This window comes from Sebastes umbrosus, chromosome 5 (assembly GCF_015220745.1).
Source record: "Sebastes umbrosus isolate fSebUmb1 chromosome 5, fSebUmb1.pri, whole genome shotgun sequence".
In the NCBI taxonomy this organism is placed as follows: Eukaryota; Metazoa; Chordata; class Actinopteri; order Perciformes; family Sebastidae; genus Sebastes; species Sebastes umbrosus.
This window is the reverse complement of record NC_051273.1, coordinates 29662566-29671113: the sequence shown is the minus strand read 5'-3', so window position 1 is coordinate 29671113 and position 8548 is coordinate 29662566. Positions and strand designations below refer to the sequence as shown.

The window sequence follows — 8548 nt, the reverse complement described above, 5'->3', positions numbered from 1 at the left end:
ACCTGCCTTTAAAGGATACAGCTCAATCTGTGTGTACAGATTTTTTTTAGGTAATGTAATACCTACATTTTTTTTCTGGATTTAGATCCAGTGATGTTCAAAACACTATGACTCTTGCAGTTTTCCCAGAAACTCCTCTATTTCTCTACACATTGGGTTCCAGCCTTTGGCTTTAATATTCTTCAGAATTGTGATGCTGTCCCCACGATAGAAGGATTGTTGTGGTATCTCTGCCGCCTTCATGTGATATCGTATAGAACTGTCGTACTCCTTTCGATCGAAGTTTAAATATTTTGCGTAGTGGTTGTAAAGGACCTGCTTCTCTGGAGGTTCCAGATTCCTTTCTAGCATTTCCTGATACATCTGCTTAGCTTTAGCCTGGCCGTGATTGGATTTTGCGTACATATTTGCGAGGTCCATTTCCTTCACAAATCGAGAATGAGGGTAAAGAGAAATCACCTCCTCATGGAGAGTGATTGCTCTGTCTATCATGCTTTGCTTTGGGCGATTGTTACTAAAACGCATGATCTTCCATTTGTAACAGAGTGCAGCACATCTCTTCAGATAACGCTCATCTGGATGGTTTTCCAGAGCCTCCTCTGCCAATTTAATGGCCTCATCAACAAAATAATGACTGTAAACCCTTATTAATGGTTTCATACCATTGTAGCTGCTGACGGGATTTCTCAAAACCTTTCTGGCTAACTCTTGTGCTTCATCTTCAATTCTCTCTCCTTTCTTAGCACATTGCTCAAGGTAGTAAACAGCGAGGTACAAGTTCTCTGGATCCTGTTCCTTGGCGATTCTCACTTTCTCCAACATGTCAGCCTCCAGCCCCGTGTTGCTGTGTGTAAAAGCTCTCGCTAACACTAAGACGTGGCTGGTGTTCCACTCCACCATGTCCGGCTGCATCTTGATGGCTCTCTGGAAGTAATCTGCAGCCAGCGTTTTGTCTGTGCTGAAATTCATCAGGGTCCAGGCTTTTTCAGCGTAGATCTCTGGATGGAGCTCGTCCTGGGATGGAGATGGGTATTTATTCATCAGGGCGTCGATCTTTGTCAGGTAAGCCTGACTCTCTGCTTGGTCCCCCAGGTGGTGGTTCAGCCAAGCCAGGTTCCCGCAGTTCACCACTAACCAGGGACCCTCATCTGCACTTCTCATCTGGCGGAAGGCCTCTGCAGCCTTGTTGAACAAACTCTGGGCGTCTTCAGTCAACCCCAGCTTGTATTGAATGAACCCCCGCAGGTTGTAAATGTGACCCAGCCAGCTGTTTCCCTCCTCTGTGCCGATGTCCTCCAGCTGGTCACGGAAACGGAGAAGATTGATCCTGCTGGGGTCCAGATCCCAGGTGAAGTGGCACTGCAGGGCCTCCAGTTTGGACTCCAGTGTTGTTTGACTCTGAGCAGCACTGATGGAGAGTAAAAATAACAAATATTAAAACACATCACCAGTAGGTTAAAGTAATATGCTCTTAAAGTGGCAGTAGGCAGTATATTTTTGGGGCCTGTTTGAATTCAAGGTGAGATGATTACAGAGCTCCGTCAGAGCCTGAAGGAAGAAGAAGGACCGTTAACACTAAGGTTGCATCCCAAAGCTCTTATTTGTGCACCGAGGATTAAGGAGCGAGGATCGAGGATCGAGGAGGCTTGCCGGAGGAGCGATGAGCGAGGATACACCAGTGTATCCTTCACGGGGTGCATGCCAAAGCTCTTAATTGCATCCCCGTTTCCCTCACTTGCGTCTTTTCCTTGCGTCTTAGTCCCTCCCACCAGGGAAGCATGGAGAGACGCATGAGGTGCTTCTCATTTCATCATTTTTCGCCTCCTCGTCTCCTCGCTCCTCAATCCTCCGGCTGTGACCCGGAAATCGATCTCAGTCCTCCATCTTGAAGGACGTCCCAATTCATAAAATGCGCATCGAGGAGCGAGGATCGAGGAGCGAGGATCGAGAAGCGAGGAGGCTTGCTGGAGGAGCCAGCACTGATGGAGAGTAAAAATGTACAAATATTAAAACACATCACCAGTAGGTTAAAGTAACATGCTCTTAAAGTGTCAGTAGGCAGTATATTTTTGGCATAATTGGGCAAAAATTCCATAATAACCTTTCAGCATATTGTAATTCAAGTGTTCTGAGAGATAACTAGACTTCTGCACCTCCTCATGGCTCTGTTTTCAGGCTTTAAAAAATCTAGCCCGTGACGGGAGACTTTGACCAATCACAGGTCATTTCAGAGAGAGAGCGTTTCTATTGGATGTGCTCCGGTCATGTGACCGGAACTGGGCGTTCCTTCACCAGATTTCACAATGGCAGCGGCATCACAAACATTCTCATTTTACAGCGAAACCGGGCACTACAAGATGATTCTGAAAACATCTAAGGCGAGAAATAGGCATTAACGTAACATAATATTGATTCATATTTGATCAGCGCTGCAGTTTGACTGTTTGGTCGGAGTTCGTGAGTGATTGACAGCCGGCTCTAACAGACAGCAGATGGATAGAAGACTTCAGATCAGATCTTACTGCTTGTTTTCCTCCGGTCTGTGAAATCATGCAGATGCCGTTAGGATGTAGGGACCTGCCATTTCGGGTGGCAGACACAGTGAACTGTCTCCCAGAATCCTGGAGGTATGCTCTCCTTGACCACAGGACTCAGCTCAGTCCTCATTGGCTACAGTAACATTTCACCCTGAGGTGTGAAATTCAGCCAGAACAAAACCAGAGGAATGTTCTTTTGTTCCTCCTCTTTCGACTCTTTGCTCTTCACCTCCTGACCCAAGCTGACCAGCTGCTGGAGGTGAGCCACAGCTACTCTTTCGACTCTTTCTGCTTCACCTTCTCATCCAAGCTGACCTGCTGGAGGTGAGATGCTGCGCTCCAGACCGGAAGCAGCTCTGCTCTCTGATTCTATGTCCTGTTAGGAAACAGACATAGCCACAAGGAACGAAATGGCAGACGACGCGAGTTCTCTGCCCTTTTCACCAGCTAACTTCAAGCTATCAAGCAAAGAAGTTAGCACCAAACTAACAGCAAAGACGACCTCTTTGACTTGGAACCACAACTTCAACACATGGAATCACAAAACCGGTTCTTCCATGGTAACGTACTGGGCTTACATTAGCATTAGCAATCGCACACGGCTGAGCAAGACTGTCCAACTTTGATTTCTAGAAAGTACTTGTATTGATTTGGTTTAATGTTATTCATTGAGTTTGACTGTGTTGATTTATCTGTATTTGATTTTTGGGTAACTGGTATCGCCACATCTGATGTGTTTAGTTTATGCTTCACATAGACAAGGTCTTGCATGCAAACTAACCATCTTTTCTAACCCACTGCATATCTAACACACATTAAGATCACATACAGAAACTGTGAATTAGTTAAACATAAACATACAGCTTCAGATAATCTGAACCCCACATCACCCCCCCCCCATCTGTCCTTCTTCTCAGAAGAACAAAGAGGTCATGTGGTGACATGCTGATGGCCATCTTTGATTCCGCCATCTTTGATTCCGCCATCTTTGTAGTTTTACAGTGCCCGCCATTTTGTTTGTAGGCCATACAGACATTTTGAAACAAGAACCCATCTTGTTTCCCCCCCCCCCCTCTCTCTCTCTCTCTCTCTCTCACACACACACACACACACACACACACACACACACTTTGTTTGGTTTGTTTAGTTTAGTTATTTAGTTAGATTAATATTGTGTTTTGAACCTTTATTATCTTGTAAATAAATGTTTGTGGAATATACATGCTGCTCTCTTTAATGTTGCACAAGAGTGAATAATGCCAACCTCTGCTATGTCAAGAACTCCGATATCCTTCAACCTTTACTATCTATTTTGGTTATAGTTATTAATTTAATTATTAATCAACGTTCCAAATTGATAGTTTAGCCTATATAATGAGACTATATTAACGTTTTGGTCATTGGTCCCTGATTCCAGGGTGGTGCCCCGTTTATTATTAATGTTTATTGATAATCTTTATTAAAAATAATAATTCTATTATTATTTATTAATTAATTTGCTAATAACCAAAACCTACTAAAGTAGAACCCCTACAAGGAGCACCGGAGGACACAGAGGAACATGATTTTTTTCAGGTTACCTGTCTCATGCACTACTGTCATGATGCCAACACAGTGCCCGCGGGCACCTGGTCGCCCGCAGTGACCACGTGAGTCGCCCGCAAGGCATGTTCTAAAAAAAGCACTAGTCACCATGGAGCTCCGTATAAAAATTTTAGTTGCTGTTCTTTTTGAATATTTTATTATATTTATTATATTAATGTGGGTTTTAAAATGACAATATTTAATATAAAATTTTAAAAACAAAAATGTTTTATGTGCCTATGAACTCTGACCTTGTCTGAAGTCAACGTTCAATATTGTGCGCATGTCAAACCGCCATCTAACTCTTTGCTGAGACCAAGTTCTATGGAAGGAGGCTGAGACACGGGTCTTGAGGTGTGGGATACAACGCATGCGCAGTGTAACTCAAGCTGCGGTAATGCGTTTTGATTGGCTCAATTTTGGCGAGTGCAGGCCAGATTTTACCACACGTGTGGTACCCCAAAGCTGTGACGTATTGATGACGTGTGTCCCAGCCTCCTTTCCATAGTCCTTGGCTGAGACAAAGAAGCGGGCGCAGCTACGATGGGGAGCTAGATGTGTTTTTTTACCCCCTAAACTAAAGAAAACATGGTAGAAAAGGGAAAGAAAACATACTATTTTCACAATGATTGGGAGGAAGAGTTCGTTTTTACGACAGTGAAAGAAAAATGTGCGTGTTTCATTTGTGAGGCAACTGTTGCAACGGCAAAGCGGCACAATGTGGAGAGACACTTCAGTACGAGTCACAAGAGCTTCCATGCTAACTACCCGCCTGGCAGCGCACTACGGACAGAAAAAGCCTATGACTTAAGGCAGCTTTGGGCAAACGACAGTCTTTTTTCACAAGGCCGGTGATAAAATCACAAAAAGCAACTGAAGCTTTGTTTAGAGCTGAGAATTTTTTGGTAAAGACCAAGAAAGCCTTTTCAGACGGAGAGGTCTTGAAAGAAGCAATGATGATAGTTGCAAACAGTGTGTTCAAAGACGAGAAGAATGGTCCAAATGACATCTCCACTCTCTCCGATGTCCAACTGGGGGCAAGTACGATGGTTAGAAGAGTGTCTGCTATATCCGAAAACTTGACGGAGCAACTGGACCGGGATCTGGTTAAGTGCAGGGGGTTTAGCATCCAGTGCGACGAGTCCGTGGACAGCACCAGTACAGTTCAGCTGATGATGTTTATCCGAATGGTGTTTGATGAAGTCCTGACACTTCTGCTCCTGAAGACAACAACGAGGGGAATTGACATCTACAACACGGTGAAGAGGTTCTTTGTGGAGAAAAAGGTACCATTAGAAAAGCTGGTGTCGGTGACAACAGACGGGGATCCTGCCATGACGGGCCAGCATGCAGGCTTCATTGCGCAATGCAAAGGTGACCCAGACTTCCCAAAATTTCTACATTGCCACTGCATCATTCACCAGCAGGCGCTATGTGCAAAAAGTAACCGGCTTTGATCATGTGATGACTCCTGTCGTGAAGATCATAAATGGCATCCGCTTCAAAGCCAAACAACACAGGACATGCAAGGTGCTACTGGAGGAGCTGTCAGCTGAATATGGTGACCTGTTACTACACACAGAAATCCGATGGCTCAGCAGGGGACGAATTTTGTAGCGTTTTTTGTCACTTTTGGGCGAAATCAAAGAGTTCCTGCAATCCAAAGGGGAAGACGCCTCGCTGCTCGAGGACACTGAGTGGATACTTGACCTTGCATTTTTAACGGACATCACTGGGATACTGAACCATTTGAACTGTGAGCTGCAAGGCAAAGGTAAAACTATCGCTGACATGATAAGCGCTGTCAACGCATTTAAAGCTAAGATGAACATTTTCTCCGTGCATTTACAGCGAAAAAAGGTGCTGCACTTTCCCTCCGTACAGTCAGTGTTGAATGACAATGCTTCTGCGTCTGGGGCTTTTGACAAAGCTGTAGAAAAGTACTCTCAAGTCATAAACAGACTAGGGCAAGAGCTTGGGAACATGTTTTGTGACTTTGATCAACTTGAGCCATGTGTGTCATTCATTTCAAATCCTTTCATGCAAGTGGACACGACATACATTGCTGAGCAACTAAGTGCTATGTTCAACTTGGATGCTGGACAGGTGGAGATTGAAATCGTAACGTTGCAAAATGACCTCCACCTCAAAACCCATCAGTCTGCACCAGACTTTTGGTGCCTTGTGGACACAGAAAAGTACAAAGGTGTATGCACAGCAACTATGAAAGTTGCCTGCCTTTTTGGTTCAACCTATCTCTGTGAATCAGCCTTTTCTGACATGAACTTCATCAAGAACAAACACAGAACACGCATTACTGATGCACATCTACAAGACTCACTCAGAGTTGCAGTGTCAAATTATACACCAGATTACAGTACATTGGTGAACAGAATGCAATGCCAGCCTTCCCACTAACAGACATTTACAGACAAAGAAAGAGATAAGTACTTCGTACTACTCAGTACCCTTGAAGTAGCTCTCAGTTTCCAAAAGGTTGGTGACCCCTGGTCTAGTTTTATAAAAATAACTTTTTTTAATCATATTTGCTCTAATCTCTCCTACTTCAGCTTTAAAGTACGTGTGCTATGTTTGGATAACCACTGTTTATCTCATGTGGAGGAAGGGAGGAACATAGAAATGGAGTTAGGAGCATTGAATGGACAGGAAGGAAATAAGGAGGGAATGATTTTCTTTTCTATTTGTTAGTTGCCTTCTGGAGCTGGAACACAAAATAATTTCACAACACATTGTACTGTGTATGGTTGCATACAGTATGGACAATTAGTGGATGGAAAGGAAGGAAATGGGTAAGGAAATGAGGGAAGGAATGGTTAAGAGAAGAAGTAACAGAGAGGATAAAAACATGGAGGACAAGAAGGAACAAAGGATGAAAGAAAACCCAAAGGGGAATGAGGTATGCAATGAATAAATAAATAAAGGAAGAAACAGAGTGAGGCAGGAGGAGAAAAAGAAGGAGGGGAGGACACAGGGGAGGAAGAACAGACAGAAGGGAATAAGGCAAGAGATAAGAAAAAGATGGCTGAAAGAGATAAGGAAGGAGGAGGCAAGTAAGGTAGGAAGAAAATGATAAAAAAAAGTATGAGAAACAGAGGAAAGCAAGGAAGACAGGAAGGATGTAATGGTTTAAAGATAATAGGATAGTTATAACAACAACATTTAGCATTTCTCCACCAGAATTATATTCCTGGAGGTGGGATGAAACTTTCAGAAAACAATTGATTTATAATAATTGTTAAGAATAAGAAAGAAAATACATTTCTTTAAATTCATGTGGCCCTAGCTGAAAGGGAAGAATGAAGAAAGGAAAAGAACAAGAAACAAGAGAGAAAAGTAAGAAGCCTACATTATTTACTCCAACAATGATATGAAATGCAGAAGCAGCTATACTCACCTCATCATTCAGCTGTTTCCTTGACTCAGTAGTTCTCTAAATATTGGGCTGGTTTTTGCTCTTGATGCTGGATTTGGGTTCGCTGGTATAAAGTCAGTGATGTCCAACTTCTGCTTTGTTTTAAATGATGTGATGTTGTTGAGGACGCAGCGGAAATGTTCACGAAGTCGAAGCAGACTGTAGAGGAGGGGCATTTGAGCATAGTGTCTTGTGTTCAGTGTTAATGCGCCTTGACCTTTGTTTCCCAGGAATGGAAACCTACAGCCACATCTGAATAAACTAAAACATGACTCATCAAATTTTGTGATTATATTTTCTTTTAAGTTGATTTAAAGTTAGAAAGTTGTATTTCTTCTTGAGGAATATGATGCCACACTGAGTGAAATATTCAAACCAAGATGCCATATTCTTTATGGCTGCAACATCTTATCAAATATTAAGGTGACATGTGCATTATTTTATATTTATATGCATTTATATATGTAGTAGCCTATATGTGGACACACTGAGCAGCGGGTATGAAGAGCCATCAGTTACCTGGACACACTTGCATTATGACTCTGCTGTTACCTACTGGTGTAACCAGGTTACTGTTGGGTTACCACTTCACACTGACAGGGAAACACTTTGACACAAAGGCTCGTATTTGATCATTTGTCACCTGTTCACATGTCACCTTGGAGTTATACAACTGTATGTGTGCGATGTTCATCCATGTTGACTTAAAAGTTGAAAGTTGTAGTTTGATTAACGTCCATCAGCGCCCTGTGTAGTACAGTACTGCAAGATAGTGAAGCCTACATGAATTTCTTGTATAATAACCACCAAAACAAAACAACTTAAAGATTTCTTAGTGTACATAATGTATATTTATTAGTATTAATAGGCTATTGTGTACAACTGAGACACAGCTTGACATACTTTATACATACAATCAGTTGCATCAGGCAATAATATTCAGGTTACATCAAATTATCTATAACATTATCAGAGAGTTTTATATTTCACTACT

The 8548-nt window shown here is 42.7% G+C and overlaps 2 protein-coding genes across 4 annotated transcripts in view; both read right to left on the bottom strand.

Annotated features, from left to right (window-relative positions):
• Positions 1-8548, bottom strand: part of LOC119488347 (interferon-induced protein with tetratricopeptide repeats 1-like) — a 168353-nt gene that overhangs the window by 142460 nt on the left and 17345 nt on the right. The gene's annotated exons all lie outside the window — the stretch shown is intronic.
• Positions 1-8548, bottom strand: part of LOC119488352 (interferon-induced protein with tetratricopeptide repeats 1-like) — a 202786-nt gene that overhangs the window by 180817 nt on the left and 13421 nt on the right. The gene's annotated exons all lie outside the window — the stretch shown is intronic.